Here is a 22,323-nt window from a genome sequence, read left to right as displayed (position 1 = left end):
GTTTTGTTAAACACTGATGTCGCTGTTCCTGTCATTATCGATTTGACATTTGAAAGAAGAAGTCACATTATTGTTTAACTAATCATCCGCTAAATAACGTTAATATAGTGTATTAACGTGTATAGTGTATAGTAGTGAGTTAGCCAGTGTTATTACAGGCACAAGGATAATAACATCTTAGTTCCCAAGGTTGGTGGCGCATTAGCGATGTCAGCGATGGTTAATATTACTTACAATGCCTATGTCTATGGGCGTTAGCGACAACTTACCAATAGGTGGCCCATATGCTAATCCGCCTACCTATATTATATAAAAAAAGGCTTTTTCTTCGATATCCGGTGGGACACGACCGGAGAGAGTTCAGGTTAGTCTGCTTTACATACTGAGGTACAGGACAAAAAATCCTAAAAACTTTCAATAAATTTTTGACCCGGGCTTTCAACCGAGGACTGTGAGATGCTGATGTTTCATTCAGCATCTCACGGTCATCACATGTGCTGCAGTGATGTTTCTACATGTCAAATGTGTTTATTTTTGCGTAGCACTTTGCCAAAATTTTCTCGTGTATGATTTTTTATCGGTATAAAATAATATTATGAGTTTATAAGAATATATTATATCTAAAGAATTTAGTTATATATTTGCGTTCAAATTATAAGTCTGTTGTATTTAGTTAGTGCACGAGTGCGATTTTCACATCCATATATGACCAAGCGAGAAATAGGTATAAGATAATAATGTTGGGTCATTGTCGATTCGGCTTCGCTAGAACGCTTCAGTTCCGCTCGGTCATACAGATGTTCGATCCGTAATGGTTTTCGAGCGTTACAATCGTTGAACGTAAGTGCTTTTGTCTATTTGTATGCATATACACCTAATAGGTTATCTAGTAAGCTTCTAATAATACATATTATATCTTTTGTGTGTTCTAATTAAATGCGGAGCGAAACATAATACTGAGAGTTACTGACAGAAATTCTGATGAATGGACTGATGATATATTATCGGTATTAATTGGCATAAGGTGATATGTAGTTACGACAACAGCCCACGGATCATGAGGAAATCTGCCATTTTCAAATAGCTGGGCAGCAAGTAAACCATTAAGCTATTATAGCCACTACTAGGCTTAACGATAAGCGAGATTCAGCTATATAACCAGGCACACAACTAACTTAATCTCACAGTTTTGCATTGTCAGCCATTGTCATTACACCAATGAGAGTGATTTATTTGTCAGTTTTTAATTAAAAAAATATATAATGACGTAAATTTGCTTTTCGACTTTTTACTTAGACTAAAATAATTGAGTAAAGACATCTCTAAACCACTCTTTGCATAATAATACTTGGTGTTGCAAACAAATTAATCACGTATCAACAATACCGAGGCGTTTTAATGAGATCACAAAATTTGATTGCCGATGAGGGTGGCTGAATGATATGCAATTTTAGGACATTCCCCAATTTAAAATTGACTTTAGTTCAGTTTGTAATACTTTGTGTGTGGACGTGTGTTGAGGGCAATACGAGTATGTCTTTGTTAGTCTCAATTATGTTTTTTCAAAAGGATAATACATCGAAAATGTGTTTCCTTTTGAAAAGTTTGACTTTTATATCAGTGCGAATGTTGCAACAATTTTTATTTGTCTATCAGTAGAGAAAGTATCGTAGCCGCGTAGTAGTAGTAGTTGTACATATTGTAGCACTCGTAGTTGATTTAGAGTGAGAAGTTGCTTATAATTGCATAGTTCGCTGTCATGCGGTTTCTTCATTGCATATAGCTAACCTTAGATATACATTACAGGCACAGGGTAAAATGCTTGTAGATCCAGAGAAAGTAATGACGACCAACAATGGATTTGTATGTTTAATTTTTTAACTTTATAGTAATTTTGTATTTCTACTTATGGCATTCAACTGGTGACCCGATACATACTACAAAAAGATAGGTATTCAATTCGTAGTTTTAAATTTTTTTATAGTCGAGAATGAAATACGCGATATTTGGTAACGAAGTCAGTTTCAAAAAGCTCTCCGGCATTAAAAGTTGTTATCGGATAAAATAAAAAACAAAGTTATTACATTGGTAAAGCATGCAAATTTTATTGGAAAAAATATGCAAAAAAAATAAATAAACGGGAGTTAGGTTTCGGGGCAAAATGGTCGTTAAAAATTCAAATATTCTACATCCTATCTATACTCTGTTTCAAATGGATTTGCAGAAAACATAAAAAGTGCTGTTTTTAGTAAAAATATCAAAAAACACGTTTCTATAGTATAACATACTTTTGATTCTTTATTAGAATATTAATGTAGACCACATTATCATATACATATATAATCTATAATCTGGTACATAAATGGATCTCTGGTAGATCCATATATACAACCGTTGGTGGTATATATACTGATGTGGTGTTAATCATACGCATTTGATTAGTAGCTGATGATCAGTCTTATGTATAGACCGTAGATCATAAACAAAGGTTGTTAAAAAATATACTACTGCGTTTTTTATACTTGTTCTTTATTTAGATCTAGAGCTTCGAAAATTCATCTTCAGCTTCACACTCAATTCTCTCTCCTTTTAAAAGGGGGTTAATTATATATACTATTATAAAACAAAACACATTTATAACAACCAAGTAAATCGGAACTTGTCGATATCAGGAGCGCCTCTTAATATTGTTAGATAGTGGAGCGTGTGATCCTTAAATTAAATTCCCATTAAGTAACTTTTCAAGGTTTTTCTTCTCATCATTTATAAACAACGAAATAACGTCGACCCTGAAATAGGGTCAACCAAACAAACAGTTTATAGAATATCCAATACTTAACCACTCACGCTATAAGGTAACATAACATAAATGTTTACGTAAAAATATTGTATTCACTCATATTTGCATCACGAAAAACACAGATAATTTTCATTTGGCATAGAGATAGTTTGTATCCTATTTCAAAAGATAGTAAAAAATCGAAAAGGAGTTCAAGTCGTGAGTACATTTTCTGTAATATTAAAATTTATAATGCCACTAAACTTATCCTCTATTTCTTAATAGAGAAACTGGTCAACCTAACTGTAAGTTCAAGATAGCTTCGTTATTAATTCTCCTAAATAAAGAAAATAAATAGCTAAATTAAACTAGACAAATTGAAGGGAACATTTGCATATTAAACAACGCTTAGTTAAAAGGCTGTCCACATTCAAAGTGGAACTGTGTCACATTCAAAGTTGAATTATTATTCGACGAGCCGGTTTTCGTGGTTGGTAGATACTTGCCTTTCACGTCGAAGGATGTGGGTTCGATTCCCACCCAGGACAGACATTTGTGGGCATGAACATGTCTGTTTGTCCTGAGTCTTGGTGTAATTATCTATATAAGTATGTATTTACAAAAGAAAAGTAGTAAATGTAGTATATCAGTTGTCTGGTTTCCATAGCCAGCCAACATTGTACAAGCTAATTTGGGATCAGATGGCCGTGTGTGAAAAATATCCCAGGATATTATTATTATTATTCAAGGGAGCATGACTTGCTTATTAATTGGCAAAATTTGCAACCATCTTCAAAATTGCCACAGACTTGTAATAGTTTGGCAAAAAATAGTTAGGTGAATGAGTAAATGGTCCACCTGATGATGGTAAGCGGTTAACCATTCCTTCCATCTTTCCCTCGTCAATACGCCACCAACCTTAGGAACTAAGGTGTTATGCTCCTTGTGCGTTTAGTAACACTAGCTATCTCACCCTTCAACCAGAAACACAACAATACTAAGTATTGCTTTTGGCAGTGCTATATCTGATCAGTGGGTGTTATCTTTTTTTTTTTTTTTATAGAATAGGAAGTTGGACGAGCATATGGGCCACCTGATGGTAAGTGGTCACCAAACGCCCTTAGACATTGGCATTGTAAGAAATGTCAACCATCGCTTATAGCCAATGCGCCACCAACCTTGGGAACTAAGATTTTATGTCCCTTGTGCCTGTAATTACACTGGCTCACTCACCCTTCAAACCGGAACACAACAATATCAAGTATTGCTGTTATGCGGTAGAATATCTGATGAGTGGGTGGTACCTACCCAGACGAGCTTGCACAAAGCCCTACCACCAGTAATGTCTACTTAGAAGGGCTTGAACAAAGCCCTACTACGAAGTTAATATAATATCATATGATTTATTCGAAACCGCGTTTAGGCGATCTTTTTTGTCCCCAAGATATGTTATAATTTTAAAAGTCGTTTTAGCTTATCTTTCACCATATAAAAGTTCCTAAAGAATTTTCTAGAAAAAATCAACATTAAATCTTCAAGACGACTGTATTATAAACCATACAATGGAAAAAATTAACGAGTACTATTAAGTGTTACTGCTTGGATCTGGAATAATTGATAAGGACCTTTGTATGGGAACTCATATATTATCATTGGAAAAAATATTTTGTCATTTTTCTTCAGCGTGTTGCTTTCATTAACCTATATTTTGACTTTGAAATAGTTTATTATTATATTTATTATTGTTTCTTTGTTAATAATATAATATATTATAGGTAAAAAATTAATTTTATAAAATCTATAAAAACGAAAGCTTATTTTGCCCTCACTAATTATATTTCATAATAAGGGGTTCTTTGTAGAACACTAAAATTATTATTTATTTCAGTTCGCTTAAAAGAACTCTAGACATAATCACAGTGTACTTAGAGCCTTACGCTTTTACGTCTACAATGGTGATTATACCAATTACTCCTTATTTACTAAACAACCGACGAGAAAGCCTTTCATTATTAAAATAAACACATTATTCATTTATGTTATCCATTTCTATAAATATAAGTATATTTTTTATATGAATTAAATAATCTGTAAATATTTAACTATATTTTTATCCCATTACATTATATATATATTTTTGTTTTTAGTAATGTTATCTTTTTAAAAACATCCCAAGGCAGTTTCTTAGATTTGGAGCTTTAAGATTCTTATTAGTCCGGAAAGTTCTATTTTCTAGAATAAGGGCGATTTCAATATCTGACGTAGCTTACTCCAAAATAATATAACCCGTAACAAAATATTATTTAAAATAATCACAATATCAGTATATCTTGGTATATGGAGGAGTACAATATGTCAGTTGTCTTTTCTTTTCTATTTATCTGCGTATGCAGCGGTGCTGAGTAATGCCAGAGTAATGACATACCAACAGATATACCAACTGAAGGTAAATGGTCAGAGGTCGTTCAATTACTTTTATATATTGTCCCTTTTGCATATACTTAGATAAGCTTTCTATTGACCTTCATACCAATCACAGCGGATAAAGAGAATCGCTTTTTAATGAGTACGATAGACAGCCAAACGTTGTGCCCTATTTTTCATAAACATATTATAAATAAGTACTTTGAAAATTGTACTCTTATAACGAAATTATTCAATTAATATGAAACATTTATATTTACAGTTGATGTTAAAAATGAAATTGTTTAAGCTTTCAGCATATTCATCATATTGTAATTTTACTCTTCTCTTGATATTTTTGCGCTACAAGATTGGATGGATTATTGTTATTCATTAATGATTATAAAATGTAATAACTTTTATATTTTGATTACTCAGTAATATAAAATTAATAATAAGGATGCTGTAATTATCTATAATTAAAAGTGCAATTAAACTTGCTTAGCTTCACATTATGTTGTAATATTGTAACTTTTGTTGGTAGTTCGATATTAAATAAATAAATTTATCGTCAAAAAACATTCAGCTTATCGATTTTTACCTTTGTATGTATTCATATGTTATGATATTGATAAGTCGCTTGATAAATTATTTTTTGGAATATGAGACGTGTCGACACGCGAAATACGAATATAAATATTATTTACATCCACTTATACATAAAGTCGGTTATTGGGTACCGTGAGAACAGATTGGTTCTGTACAACATCGAAGGGTATAGTTTTTATTTGGAAAAAAATGCTGGTTTCATAAAACATGAAAGGTAACTTAGTTTACACAGGAAAAAAAATAAAAGCTTTAGCCAAGGATTTGTGAAAAGAGTTTAGCCGTCATGGCCAAACAGCCAAGACAGGAAATATTATTGTGCATGTGTGCAGCTACCACAGATGCAATTTTTATATAAACTCCAATAATTTGATGTGGCTGCAATTTGACGAAGAGCGATCAAATTAAAGGACGTGGGAGTGTAACGGCTCTGATTTGTTAAGTCCGGATTACTATTGAGAATTTCATTACAAAAAAATCCAATTACTCTTATCGGCTTCACCGTTTTTACTAGACCGACGTGGTAGTTATGGTATTAATATTCAGGGCCACAAAGGGAGCTGAAATATGCGATTCAAATAAGAATAAGTACTACTTTTTGCCATATTGTGACGTCCTATTCGATTAAGAACAAATAATTTTGATAAAAATATTGATATCTAAGGACCCATGATTGAAATGAAATCCTTGTCTAATCTTATTCAAGCAAATATATAGTTATTATTATTATTATATAGTTACGTAAATCACAATGTTATGTATCTTTGCAAAATATGAAGTAAGTAATGTAATATAGAGCCGAGATGACCTAGTGATTAGAACGCGTGATTCTTAACCGATGATCGTGGGTTCAAACCTGGGGAAGTGCTGCTGAATTTTCATCTCGTGCTTGAAGGTGAAGGAAAACTTCAGGAACGCCAGGAAACCTGCATGAGTCTAATTTCACTGTAATTCTGCTACATGTGTATTTCACCAACCCGCATTGGAGCAGCGTATTGGAATAAGCTTCAAACCTTCTCCTCAAAAAAGGAGAAGAGGCCTTAGCCCAGCAGTGGGACATTCACATGCTGTTACTTTTACTTTTGCAAAATACTGTTATTTAATATTTGGATCACGATAGAAGCTTGTGGGTTAATGACGATAGTTTATATTTTATATATAGCCTCTTTTATGTCTGTTATTTTTTGTACATCACACGAAAATGAAATTCAAAAGGTTAATGACATTTTATATTATAACTTTCAAGAGTTAAATTAAAAAAAAGCTATCATCCGAAGATAGCTAATTTTGTGAAAATCCTATTAAAATAAGTTTCATTTATGGTATTAAAATCGGTTACAATGAATTTTATTATTAGTTATCTCACTGAAACGGCGTAAAGGCCAAAAAGCAAAAATGAAATCTGTACCACATAAAATTTAATTTTATCCATAAAACTACACAGTGAAGCGTGGAGTGTGTGAATGCATAAATAGCGTTTATTATGTGTTGTTTTTAAATGTAAATAAAATGCTATTTATTAGATAACTGGTTCGCCGTTTTAGCAGAGTAGAATAAAGCCATCCATCAAGACCCAAAAACGTTCTAACAGCCAATTTGCTATTTTTTTTTCTTAATTGTACATACATCAATCAAGCATAATAATAAGACAAATAATAATTTCGGTACAATTTATTAGAAAACGTGAAAACTTACTATGCAAATATATTTTGAATATTCGTATAAAACTGGACAAAGATTCATATAGTCCGGTTTTTTTAACCTTCTACTAGGCAAGAGTCTTATCGTTTTTTGTTTAGAAACTTATTAATTTTAGATTTAAATCTATGCTCTAAGCAAAATTAAGGTAAGGTAAGGTAGCTTTAAAAATGTTTCTAAGATCCTACTCTAAAAGAAAAAGTATGTCACTAACTGGTTGATTTTGTATATAATTGTTTATTTCTGTGTAATTGTACTGATTGTTTCCCAAAAATTAAATAAATAAATAAATGTATTGATTATACGATCTTGGTATTAATAACGTGCTAAATAAATCAAGTGCTAGAGACAGATAAAAGGAAAGTTTCCTATTAAATCCGTACAGTCGTTACCGAGTAAGGTTGAATTATAATGGTTTCTACAACACTGAGCAATCAATCGTAGCCCGAGTTTCGTAGTTAAATCCACGCCTGCTCTTCCGTTTCAATCCCTAACTTGTTTTCGACTTTGTAATATTAAGTAACGTTTGTATCAAATTGTTGATATATGTTCAAATATCAGCGTAATATATGTAAGGAGTTCATTATCCCTATCAGAGTTTAGCTCTGTGCGATTTTTGTCACTTGTCTATATGGTCATCTCCCACATATGTATCGAACCTGAATAAGTTCAAATAATCTCTAATAGTTGCCCTCAAAGAAGAAGAGGTGTTGGCCCAGCGGTGGGACATTTCAGTCATGCAGGTTTAGCAGCCCTCGTTTACTTTAGGTTTCTCACGACTTTTTTGGGTAAATTGAAAGTTTTAAGGGTTATTTTTAGTTCTTCAAGTATATTTTAATATCACACGTGAAATCTTATTTTAATGTTCAGAAACAATTATAAAAATTTCGTAAACAATTTAGATTTGCTAAAACTATGCATTATTTTAAAGTGAATATAAACAATGCAACGATTACATCTTGTTTTATTGCTTCGTAAAGCTTTTGGTTTTGCTGTTAGCGCTTTCAAGCGGCTTTACATTATAAGATAGTGCTAATACCACCAGAGAACTATGATAACGTTATCTCTAAACACTAATGTAGCGTTGTTCTGGATATTACCGAGATTATAACAACATAACGTTTATTTAAAAATAATTTAAGCACAACGTTATTTAAAATTGATTTACGTAGCAATTAGTAGTCAGTCAACAATTAATGCACAAAAAAATAAAATAAGTGGCTCTATTCTCTTTGTTCTCAACTATAATTAACGCAATCTTTTTATACATTTAATATATTTTTTATCAGTTGACATAATATAGCTGATGTTTTAAATTTTTGGGTACAGTAAAGTAACAAACTGCCCTTTAAATGTCCTATCGTTGGACTGTCATCCTTATTTTCTTTGAATTTTTTTTTCGCTGAAAAAAAAAAACGTTTTTTACGCGTTTCCCCCTACATGAAATGGGTTGGGGGTAAGAGGAACTCGTCGGTGCCTAGAATGTCCAGTGCACCTAAATACCTACTAAAGAACCAGCCGTATCCTCACCGTTTCTTCTGGGGGCGTCATGGGATAGCTTGTATATACTGCCCTGACGCCACGTGGACTGTCTTTCTTTTTTGATACAAATGTGGCAGATTTTCATTCGACACATAGACGCTTTCTTGAAAATAAATTCATCAGCACTAAGCACGAGATGAATTAACTGAAATTATACACATGACATCAGTAGTACTCGCTCGGATTTGAACTAGCGATCTTCGGTAAAGCTTGACTAGTTCTAATCATTAGACAATGAACAGTTGATCGACTTATTAATCCAATAAATTTATAATTTTCTTCATATTTTTATAAACAAGGTAGAAATATTTACAATAATACCATGTACATGTATTGGTAGAACTAGTGACAAGCGTAGTTTAAACACAAGAATTAAATAACAACTAATAATATCAAGTTTCTGGCTCAGCTCGGTTAATGTATCTTTTGTGGAGCATGTGTGGAGATATTTGATTTTATATTAAAAACTTGCAGACATTTTTCCATTTTTAACTTATTGAACTTAAGTTGTTTTATATAATATATATATATATATATATATATATAAGAAATTCTCTTCTAAAACAAAATACGAGTTTAAACGTATTTTGTTTTAGAAGAGAATTTCTATTGATTGATATTGATTATTGAGTTTATTATCAGAATTTATTGATAAAACCTTCGTATTGAATACCTAAATGGAAACTCGTATTTAAGTAATTTTGTAACAGTAACAATAACAGTCTGTTAATGTCCCACTGCTGGGCTAAAGCCTCCTCTCCCTTTTTAGGAGAAGGTTTGGAGCTTATTCCACCACGCTGCTCCAATGCGGGTTGGTAGAATACACAAGTGGCAGAATTTCAATTAAATCAGACACATGCAGGTTTCCTCACGGTGTTTTCTTTCACCGTCAAGCAAGAGATGAATTATAAACACAAATAAAGCACATGAAAATTCAGTGGTGCTTGCCCGGTTTTGAATTCACGATCATCGATTAAGATTCACGCGTTTAACCACTAGGCCATCTCGGCTTTTTTAATTTTGTAAGATATTCATTATTTAAATAGAGGTCAGAGAATTTGATCACAAGCACAGGTCTCTTTTCTGTCGTTTTTATAATTTAATATAAAATTAATATAATAGGACCGAAGTGTGATTACGACTGAAAAAAGACAGCCACTGTCAATTTATATGTAACTTTTATTGAACCGAAGGGATTCGAACCCAGGACTGGGGTCTGCAACTTAATTAGCTAGCCATTGCACCAATAAAGTTAACGTAATTAAAAACATAGATTTATATACTTTTACTATTTTACTGCTATATACTAAAACATTTACAAGATTTTATTATTAAATTTGATGATAATTTTGTATTCACATACTCTGCCCACAACATAAAGCTCTGCTTAAGACTACGCTGAAATCTTGGTCCAAATGAACATTCTCTGAATGTGGCGCAGACACCACAAGACGCTGTCTAATTTTATGGCGCTTATAAAGAGACGCGTTAATTAAGCTGGGGACAGGTTTACCTACGCCCAAGACAAATAATTGTTGAGTTAATCGTACGAAGAATTTGGGTGCAAGTAAATCCTTACTAATACCAATAAGACTTTTCGAACTTTATGTATGTATAAAAAAGTATTTGATAAGGAAAATAAGGATGTATAGTTAAATATTACTTTATTTAATATATATACGTTTCTTTATAAAAAAGTATAACTGACTGACTGACTGACTCACATATCAACGCACAACCCAAACTACTGGGACATATCACCATAAAATTTTACATACGGGTTTTTTACACAGTTTAACCCCTAATAATATAAATTGGATGAAAACCCTTCATTTCTTTAAGAAAGAGCTATGGCAATTCGTATTTTGCAATTGTCAATTAAGACGCGAGTAAAGCCGTGGGTAAAGCTATAGTTTTTGTATAAATTGCCAATTCAAACACCAATATATTATAAAGCTCGCTAAAAAAGAACATCAATTTAGTTTTTGTTTACGTTCAGAATGCTACTGATAGTGTTTGTACGAATGAACGTGCTGCTTCCTCGTCTAATGGATCACGTTCTGCTGATAGACAAACTGTGGGATATTGGAAGCTATCCCTCTTCTCTATTTACGAAGCAGCAATAAGTTTGGTTTCTTCAAAACGCTGACGTTGTTTAGCAAAGTCTAAGCCTGTGTATCAATAATGTTTTTCTTTGAATTGTTCGTAATGATAAAATTGAAACGGAATAGTTTTTCCGTATATTGCTTTGAAAATAATATTCATAAGGAAACGTTATAGATTGATTTATAGACTGATTTTATTTTAGGACAGTCGACAACCAAATTAGCTATTCATACATGTTAATAGATCAGAATTTTGTATTATTAAGTTTCGCTTCGTTGTTTTATTTTGCCAGTAAATTTAAGTATAAGTAAGTACAAAATAATTAACCATCTTTAATTTTATAAATATTTATCCTTGTAATGATAGTAAAATCACTTTGCTAATTATTTCAAATATGAAATTATTAAATTAAAATGTATCTAATAAAAACTTCAACTCAAAAGTCAAAAGTATATATTGGTATATGTTGTCAACAAAGAAATATACTTTAAGTTAAGATAATATGCAACTGCTATAAACGTAGAAATTGAAATTTCAGTTAAAATATACGTAAATATACCATTTACATAATATATATATATATATATATATAAAGGATGATGTCCACCTGATCGATTTCGGCCACGGTGTCGAATCTCAAGAGAGATTAGCCAACTGCCCGACTAGCCCGACCCGGGGTCTGAACTTATAATCTCGAGATCTACGGCCTTATACAATATAATCGACTTTATGAACAAATAGTTAGTTTTATGTGTAGAATAAAGCTTAATTAAAATTACGAGTATATTATGTAATATTAATTAATATTATATAATATTCTTTGAGAGCGCACATGCTTTTGTTGTGTGTTATATAACAAAATTTTCGAGCTTGTATTTATCTGATTGCCGCAGCGCTACACTGAGCCTTGTCCTGCTAATTGTTCTACAAGGGATAAATAAAATAATCAATGTCTTCAAAAACAAATTATTTTGTTAGTATTTTTAGAAACTGTAATAACATTATTATTAGATAAGAATGTTTAAAACAAGTATTATAAAATCTTGTATGTAAAAATATTAAATGTATACAATTTTTATAAATACGACAGTAACTCTGTCTGTTACGCTTTCACGCCTAAAACACTGAAACAAGGCTAAGCTTTAGTGAAGAGTGGCACGTCTGAAAACGGAATAAAATATTCCATAGCCAATACCAACATCGCCCTTCCCTCCAATACCAACATCGCCTCCCTTACCTAGTATGCAGGCGAAGCCGCAGGCGAACACTAGTACAGACAGACAATAATAATATCCTGGGACATTATTCACACATGGCCATCTGATTCCAAGCTAAGCAGAGCTTGTACTATGGAAACCAGATAACTGATATACTACATATACTACTTTTCTTTTGTAATAACTACTCAGGACAAACAGACATGTTGATGTATACAAATATCTGTCCTGGGTGGAAATCGAACCCACGACTTTCATGAAAGGCAAGTACTACCAACCACGCCAACCGGCCTGTCAAACCATTGCTATGTAAACCACTTTACTTTATTCTCTCTCTGGCTGATTGTGCCAACTATATTTTTTTAAAACGCTCAATACCAATACTTAATAATAATAACAGAATAAATTAATACTTTGTTCCTATTGATATTGTATTAAAAAAATCCCCAACGCCTTACCTCTTCAAGCAAAACTAGAAGCGTCAACATATATGATATCTACATACGTATAACGTCACTAAAAATTCGCTGACCGTTTAAAAATGTTTAAAATGTATAGTTGAGTTTTTATATCTGTTCTGAAACGATACGAATCTGAGCGTTGTGATTGATAGAGAGATTAAAAATAGATATGGCATTAATTTTTGTCATGATTGATAAAAAATATACGTGCTATAAGCCGTAACCAAATAGTTAATATAGCTAATATATTAGGACAGACAATAAGATTTAAATAAATATTATAAAGACACAATTTTTTTTTATATAAAATAGGAAGGCGGACGAGCATATGGGCCACCTGATGGTAAGTAGTCACCGACGCCCGTAGACATTGGCATTGTAAGAAATTTTAACCATCGCTTACATCACCAATGCGCCACCAATCTTTGGAACTAAGATGTTATGTCCCGTGTGCCTGTAATTACACTGGCTCACTCACCCTTTAAACCGGAACACAACAACACCAAGTACTGCTGTTTTGCGGTAGAATATCTGATGAGTGGATGGTACCTATCCAGACGAGCTTGCACAAAGCTCTACCACCAGAAATGAAAACATTTCGATAAAAGCGATTGCGGTTTGGACATATCTATTTTTTTGTTTTGAATTAGTCGTAATGTTATTAAGTAACCAAAGATTGCTAGTTTCCGGGTTCAAAATTATATTTATAATTCAATATTTCACCGCTTACGGAGCGATATCTCCTTGTTAAATGTCCTAGCGTTTCCGTCGCACACGGTTTTGATTAAATAAATTTTACACAAACATGTTTAATAGTTAGGTAAAATAATAATAATAACCCTGATTTATTCAAAAATTATTATATCTACGAGCTCGTTTTAACCGAAGCTGTATCCATAGACTTATATCCAGTTTTAACAATTACTGCAGACTTGTCTAGCTGTATCCACAGGTAAACTTAAGAACGTTTGAAACCTGACGTAGTATTAGAAATATTTTTATTCTAGACCAGAAATTTAACTAATGTTGACTTCTTAGTACTTACATTTACTGTGAAACAAACTTTAAGTACTAGTTGGGTCAATTTATGTTAGGCAGATGTTTTTTCTATGCCAGTGGGGGCAGGAGGCTCACTTGATGGAAAGTGTCCATCTTAAATGAATGAAAAATGAATGAGATATATATTTTTAGTTGGATGATCGAACTTTGTATCGATAAGAAACCTGCACGTGATAACGTCAGAGATTTGTCTTATAACAGGCCTTCTACATTGACGTGTATACTCGTAGCGTAATTAATTTATTTTAATCTTTTTCTCCTTCAAAGGAAAAAAGCGATTCAATTAGACGGGATCAAGCATAGTTATTTAGTAATTATGGTATCTTCCAAAATATATTTCTGTTATACCGAATTGCAGTGAATGAGACAAAAAACTATTTACGATTCCATAATAGCATTTATGTTTTTGTGGTTTGATTACTTTACAAAAAATATATACATATATAACAGGGTTATTTGTAAAACCTTAGTATTACTAACATCATAAGTAATAACTTTTGTTCAATGACTTTAGGAGTTTTATTTTTATTCATTCATTTGGTTTGAAAATTTGTTTAGTTGATTGTATTTGGGTGGAAGATCCGGATAGTATAATCGACGATTGTGACGCGTTGTATTGGATATTAAATTTAGAAGCTAAGCATCGCATGCCGCATACAAATCATTACTTAGTAGATAATAACAAAAGTATAATTTAAAACCAGTATAAACTCACATTTTCAAATATAACTACGTCGAATGATATTAGGGGCAGCGTTAGCAGCAGCATTGGAGCAGCGTGGTGGAATAAGCTCCAAACCTTCTCCTCAAAAAGAGGAGAGGAGGCCTTTAGCCCAGCAGTGGGATATTCACAGGCTGTTACGGTACGGTACGGAATGATATTAAAATTTTTGGTCGTCTGAATTTAGTACCAAAGATGTCACCGACGTATTAACCCATTCACTCACAGTCGCGATTTTAAGCTATCATGATAATGGCGACTTTCATTTCTGTGACATAATGTAGTCGCTTAACTGCAGTGATTCGTTTCGTAAGTGGAATTATATTATTTCAATGTTGGTACTTATACTGTTGGTTATTATGATAAGGAAAATAATAATTTTCTATTGATATATTCTTTAATTCAAATAAATATTTCCTAATTCATTTTATAATGTTCTTTAGTGTTAGTAAATAATGCCAGTCGTAATTATTGATTAGACAATAATAAAGGAAAATAGCGCGAAGGCTATTCATCTCTGGCATATTTCTCATATCATTTTTGGCATATTATACTATGTATATGAAAATACCAAAAATAAACTACTCGAACGGAATAAATATAGTAAGTAACTCCGTGACATTATTGCCAAGTAATGGCGCATACGCGGGCTGTTGCTTTACGATAAAGATGATGGTATAAGATGATATTTGGTGTTGTCAACTTGTTGCTAAAAAAAGTATACAAATATTTTTTAATCCGTACGTATAGAATTGTGTTATCGTTGTTGACGATCAAAACAGTTACAAACAAGAAATTGCCAACTATTTACTAGAAACTTGCCATTATACATACATACACGAATACGAATTTCAATTTCATTGAGAACCAGATGCGGCCCAGTTTCCTCTTTACAAATTCATTGCGCATAATGAACACAAACATTCAGCGAGTGCGCTAAACGTTACGCTAACGATGTGGACAGGCGAAGTCGGGGGCGCTGACAAGTGACCCCGTGTAGATGTGTGCTCTCATTACCGTGAAACAAAAGGCTGCTTGTTAGTACGAATAAAAACTTGGTAATTATATGAAGTCCCCTTAGGTTTCATGATGGCGTCTAAGTAATCCTATTTTTAGGGTTCCATACTCTTGTGTCCCAATATGTGTGGTCGGGTTTCTTGCCAATCCACAGAATACACAGGTTGTGGGAGTATTGGAGAAAACTATACAGGAAAGCCTTTTAGTTTGTAATATATACTGTGAAACTGTAAGTTTTTTTTAAATATATAGGTAGGTGGATGGACGGACGGGCAAATTGGCACTGTAAGAAATATTAACCATTCCTAACATCGTCAATATGCCACCAACGTTGGGAAATAAGATGCTATGACCATTGTGCCTGTAGTTACACTGGCTCACTCAACCTTCAAACCGGAACGTAACAATACTAAGTATCGCTGTTTAACGGTAGAATATCTGATGTGTGGAGAGGTAACCGGATAAAGATCCCACAGACCAACTGTCTTAAGTAATATTGTAATATTACACACTGGTGGTAGAGCTTTGTGCAAGCTCGTCTGGGTAGGTACCACCCACTCATCAGATATTCTACCGCAAAACAGCAATACTTGATATTGTTGTGTTCCGGTTTGAAGGGTGAGTGAGCCAGTGTAATTACAGGCACAAGGGACATAAAATCTTAGTTCCCAAGGTTGGTGGCGCATTGGATATGTAAGCGATGGTTGACATTTCTTACAATGCCAATGTCTAAGAGCGTTGGTGACCACTTACCATCAGGTGGCCCATATGCTCGTCCGCCTTCCTATTCTATAAAAAAAAAAAAAAATACTCTAGTAAAATATCATTTATTGAATATTTGGAATTAAATAATGTACAGAACTATAACCATTAAACGGGAGTCTTGTACATTACATGTTACATGTACACGTATCAAATATGTATTAGAAGAATGTTTTAGAAATGGGATTCAAAGATGTAACAAGTTTTCGTTTTAACCTATTTCGAAGAATAAGTGACTTGTTACGTTTTATATTTTGTCATAATACAAATTTTCTGAAAGACATCTCTGAGGAAGCGATCAATCCTTTAGTTTATTTCTAATACATATTACTAGTGCCATAGCGAAATATGCTCATGTCGCCGTTTTATGTAAAAACTATCGATCAAATCTATTTTCTTAGCCTAGATTTCGAGAAAAACTATGCACATACATAATAATAATAAATAAATTGTAATTAACCGTTAAGTTTTTTTTTGGTATAGTTAGGTGGGCGGGAAAATATGTCACCTGACATTAAGTGGCGAGCACTGTCTATAGACATTGGCGATATAAGAAATATTAAACATTCCTTACATAGTCAACGCGCCATCGACCTTAGGGACGAAGATATTATGTCATTTGTGCCTATAGTTACACTAGCTCACCCACCCTTCAAGCTGTAACGCCATAATACTATGTACCGATGGACTTGTATGGAGCCCTACCACCTAGTACACTTAAACTTAACAAATAGTTTTTAAAACGCATGTTTTTTAACAGTCATGTAACAATTTTATTAACTGTTTTCAATACCACTATAAACATTAAAAACTGAATTTAATCCAAACACAACATAAATACGAAGTTGATTGATGGGGAATAAAACGCTCGTGGGGAGTCCACGCGTCTACTTATTAAGTGGAGACATTTTAATTGTTAAAAATTTATCTCTAAAATATACATAAAAAAACGATTTTTACTACTATATACTTTACTGTATGACAATGAAGCCCGATAAAATGTGAATGAATGAATGTGCTATTCAATTTATCATTGTGTTGATGTCTAAACCGATGATTGTATTGAAGCAGCGTGGTGAAATAAGCTCCAAACCTTCTCCTTAAAAAGGCAGAGGACGCCTTAGCCCAGCAGTAGGACATTCACAGGCTTACTTTACTGTACTATTTATTGTTGATGTCTTAGTCTACAATGTAAGTTATTACGCATCTTAAATTACTAACTTTACTACTAACTACTACTACTACTACTAACTTCACTTCTTTTTACTAACCTTAAATAGAACGGTATAATTTAATTTCTTTATATAAAGGCACCCAGGATCTTACAAATTTTCTAAAATACTAATGAAAACAGTAACATTCACATTTAATTTTTCAAAACTGTGTGTTATAAACTATTAACTATTATAAGTAATAGTTTAATTCAATATAAAACAGTAATTGGCTCTATTGTCTGGATATCATATTTTTAATGTCAACATATTTTTCGTAATGTTTTACTTTAATAAATAAATAAATAAATTATTAAATTGTTTCCAATTTATTTTTCAATTCGTAGACTTGGTTACCCTACTCGTCGGTGAATTTAAAATGGGTTTACAGAAAGTAGTTCAAGAACAATCTATCACGGGTACTTTATGCAATTGGAGCGAACGTAGTATGCTGTATTCCCGTTGCTTATAAATTAATTTGCCTTGTACTCAATTTTACTTTATTATAAAAACTAATTTGTACATACGACTTGATTTGCGCAAAACTGATATTGCTTAATATTGTTTAAATATCCCTTCATCATATACATCTTTACTTAATCAGATTTGCAAACTACACAAAAAGGAGTGGTTCATGGTGTGATATAAAGCTAATTTATTTAAAATAGCAGAGTGGCTTGAATAAGCGCATTATTATGAAAAACTAAAACTACATGTTAACATATCTACATACTTTATATGCCCTTAAAATCACAAAACAATAGGCACAAGACACCTAGAATTTTATGTTTTAAACGTTAGCGTGATGTAGAACGACGTAAAATGTTTTGGAAGTTATTAGTACACACACTAAACATATGAGGAAGGCATTACTCATTCATTAGTAATTCTATCGCCAGCAAAATAGTTTTATTGGATCGATTTTCTTACATTATTAATATTAAAAATAATTACGATCAACAAATGTTGATTAAATAAATAGACAATGCATCATCAGTTGTTTGCTTGCCCTTATCTTCTTATGTGGTTAGCTTAGAGTATTTTATAACACTACAAGGAAAAATTGTCATGTCAAGTAATTTCTTTACAAACCAAGAACAGAATGATAACAAGACCTTTTATCGTCATTAATGTTCTTAATATAAAATAAAAGATTTTTTTTATGGTTTTATTAACGAACGTTATACTGAAAAGAAAATATTAGATGGTCAGCGATTTTAATGTATAACTGAGTAAGAAAAATCCCTCTGTCATTAAAATTCTGCCCGTGTTAATTTAATATCTAGTTCGAACCGGCGGCGCGCGGCGGTAATAACCGGTATCAAGCGGATTAACAGTTCGCAATATCTGCTTTATTACTTGTTAACACTTAGCAAACTTTAGTCGATCGTATATCATATTTAGACTTGCAGGAATTAGGAACGTGTTGTGTAAGAATCCATATTATATTTTTCGATATTTCTAACAATTTTCTAATATTTCATACTAATCATCTAACATTTAACAAATATAATTTATTTATTATCTTTAAATTTTATTTGGTTATTCTATTTTTAATTTTATTTAAATTAAACTATCTGCTACTTGACAAGATCAAATTTTTGATTCGCCATTACTTGGAATCGTAACAGCCTGTGAATGTCCCACTGCTGGGCTAAAGGCCTCCTCTCCTCTTTTTGAGGAGAAGGTTTGGAGCTTATTCCACCACGCTGCTCCAATGCGGGTTGGTAGAATTCACATGTGGCAGAATTTCAGTGAAATTAGACACATGCAGGTTTCCTCACGATGTTTTCCTTCACCGTAAAGCACGAGATGAATTATAAACACAAATTAAGCACATGAAAATTCAGTGGTGCTTGCCCGGGTTTGAACTCACGATCATCGGTTAAGATTCACGCGTTCTTACCACAGGGCCATCTCGGCTTCCACAGGGCCATCTCGGCTTCCTTACTACTATTACTTGGAATGGTTATCGGGAATGTATTCAGAATTATTTTATTTGACTTTAATTTAAAATACTTTAAATAAACTCAGTATATTTATTTTTCCTTTGGTAATTTTATATCTTCATGATTTCTTTTTGTGGAACTTTTGTTTGTTGTTTGTTGTTTGTTACATGTTTCTCGAGGCTGGCCGCTCCCGGCTATATGAATTTATAATGATTATTGAATACTGTTCGTTCGTTTTTTATTCATTTTATTTTAATTGACATTTAAAAATTTCTTACCCCTTTCTTACCCCATAAACATCTTACCCCTTACTGCGCTCGCCAACACGCCTGCCCAGCGCGGCGAGTATGGGCAAACCCCTCCCTTAATGGCAGATGCGCCCAAAAAAAGGCCCCCAGTTACCGGCAAGCCCGCTAGGCCCGACCAAGGTAGCGGTCGCGGTATCGGCAGGGCAGGGGGTGCTAAGAATCACCGGTTCACGGCAGGCTACCGTATAAAACGACTGAAAATGGCAACGTATAATGGACGCTCGATGAGGCTGGACCATCACCTCGCCGAATTAGAAGTAGAGTTAAGTCATATAAACTGGCATATACTGGGGTTATCTGAAGTCCGAAGACAGGGGGAGGACACGATAACTCTAGAGTCCGGTAACTTACTCTACTTCCGCGAAGGTGATAACCTCTCCCAGGGTGGTGTCGGTTTTCTAGTCAAAAAGGATCTCATTAGCAGCATTGTGGAAATCAGTAGTGTGTCGAACCGGGTAGCGTACCTTGTCCTAAAACTTTCCGACAGGTACTCCCTGAAGGTTGTACAGGTATATGCGCCAACTTCGACATACTCTGATGATGTGGTCGAAGCGATGTACGAGGACATCGCAAAGGCCCTCAACGACACCTCGAGGGCCCACTACAATGTTGTTATGGGAGACTTTAATGCTAAAGTGGGAGTACAAGATAGCGGTGAATCGAAAGTCGGACCTTACGGCTTGGGCTGCAGAAATCACAGGGGGCAAATGCTGGTAAACTTTCTCGAAGCGCAGGGGCTTTTTTTGATGAATTCTTTCTTTCAAAAAAAGCCTCAGAGGAGGTGGACCTGGCGAAGCCCCGATAACGTGACAAGGAACGAGATAGACTTTATCATTTCGAATAAAAGGCACATATTTAGAGATGTTTCAGTGATCAACAGGTTTAATACCGGAAGTGATCACCGCTTGGTTCGAGGCACTCTAAATATCAACTTAAAAGCCGAAAGATCGAGAATGATGAGGTCTACTCTCCGACCTACCATGCTCCAAGCTGCTCAAGGCTCCGAAAAGTTCCAAATGGAACTTCAAAATCAATTCACCGCGTTGGAAACCATAAGCAGCATTGATGAGAGAACCGACACGCTGGTCAAAATACTGCAAAACACATCCCGCAAGTGTTTTCCGCCACAGAGAAGAGACAACGCACCAAAACTCTCTGCTGAGACACTCGAGCTCATGAGAAAACGACGAGAACTACCATCGTTTTTGTCAGATAAGGCCTTAAACCGAACAATAAAAACGCTGACGCGACGCGATCTCCGACGCTCCAATACCCGTGCCATCAAGGCTGCGATTGAGCAAAATCGGGGATCGAAAGTGTTCGCTCGCAAGTTTGGGAGGCCGCGTCTGGTGATGCTGATGCTGATGGTGGGGTCGTTACCTCTAGGCCTGAGATTATCGGAGAAGTAGAGAGGTTTTATGGGCAGTTGTTCTCTTCAAGATCGGATAAACCCGTGGGAATCAGTATTGATGACCAGCGCGCCCCTCTTATGCGCCATTACTCCGAGGAGCTCCCGGTCGTTGACCAAGGAGAGATTAGGGCGGCTCTAGAACAGCTTAAAAACAACAAAGCTCCGGGAGATGACGGAATCACAACAGAGTTGCTTAAGGCAGGCGGGACTCCGGTCCTGAAAGAGCTAGCAAGCCTCTTTAATTCCGTCATCCAACATGGCAAGACCCCGGAAACGTGGAGCGGGAGTGAGGTGGTACTGTTTTTCAAGAAAGGTGATAAAACCCTCTTGAAAAACTACAGACCAATCTCCCTCCTGAGTCACGTGTATAAGCTGTTCTCAAGAGTCGTCACGAACCGTCTCGCCAGACGACTTGACGAGTTCCAGCCCCCAGAGCAAGCCGGCTTTCGATCAGGCTACAGCACCGTGGACCACATCCATACTGTTCGGCAGATTGTGCAGAAGACCGAAGAGTACAATCAGCCGCTGTGTATGGCATTTGTGGACTACGAGAAAGCCTTCGACTCCATCGAAACCTGGGCAGTGCTCGACTCATTGCAGAGATGTCATATCGATTGGAGATATATCGAGGTACTGAGATGTCTGTACAACGCCACTACAATGACTGTCCACATCCAGGACTGTAAGACGAAGGCGATCCAACTGCGCAGAGGGGTGAGACAGGGGGATGTAATATCCCCGAAACTGTTCACCAACGCGTTGGAAGACGTTTTCAAAACGCTGGATTGGACTAGGTATGGAGTCAATGTAAACGGCGAGTACATCTCACACCTTCGATTTGCCGACGATATCGTCATCATAGCAGAGTCGCTGGAACAACTCACTGAAATGCTGCGTAGCCTAGGCGAGTCTTCCCGGTGTGTCGGTCTCGGTATGAACTTGGACAAGACCAAGGTCATGTTCAATAGGCATGTCGTGCCGGGACCGATATACGTCGAGGGGAAACCTCTCGAAGTTGTTAGTGAATATACCTACCTAGGACAGACAATACAAGTCGGTAGGAACAACTTCGA

The 22,323-nt window shown here is 34.5% G+C and overlaps 1 protein-coding gene across 1 annotated transcript in view; it reads left to right on the top strand.

The window, feature by feature from the left end:
* Nucleotides 1-18,993: 18,993 nt before the first annotated feature.
* LOC126770539 (cytochrome P450 9e2-like) overlaps nt 18,994-22,323 on the top strand; it is a 383,011-nt gene continuing 379,681 nt past the window's right edge. The window contains exon 1 of the mRNA XM_050489980.1: nt 18,994-19,012. The gene's annotated coding sequence lies outside the window, so the exon portion shown is untranslated. The remainder of the gene's footprint in view (nt 19,013-22,323) is intronic.

The sequence above is a fragment of the Nymphalis io genome, chromosome 9 (genome assembly GCF_905147045.1).
Source record: "Nymphalis io chromosome 9, ilAglIoxx1.1, whole genome shotgun sequence".
Taxonomy (NCBI): Eukaryota; Metazoa; Arthropoda; class Insecta; order Lepidoptera; family Nymphalidae; genus Nymphalis; species Nymphalis io.
Note: the sequence above shows the minus strand (reverse complement) of the source record. Positions and strands in the feature narration are given on the sequence as shown.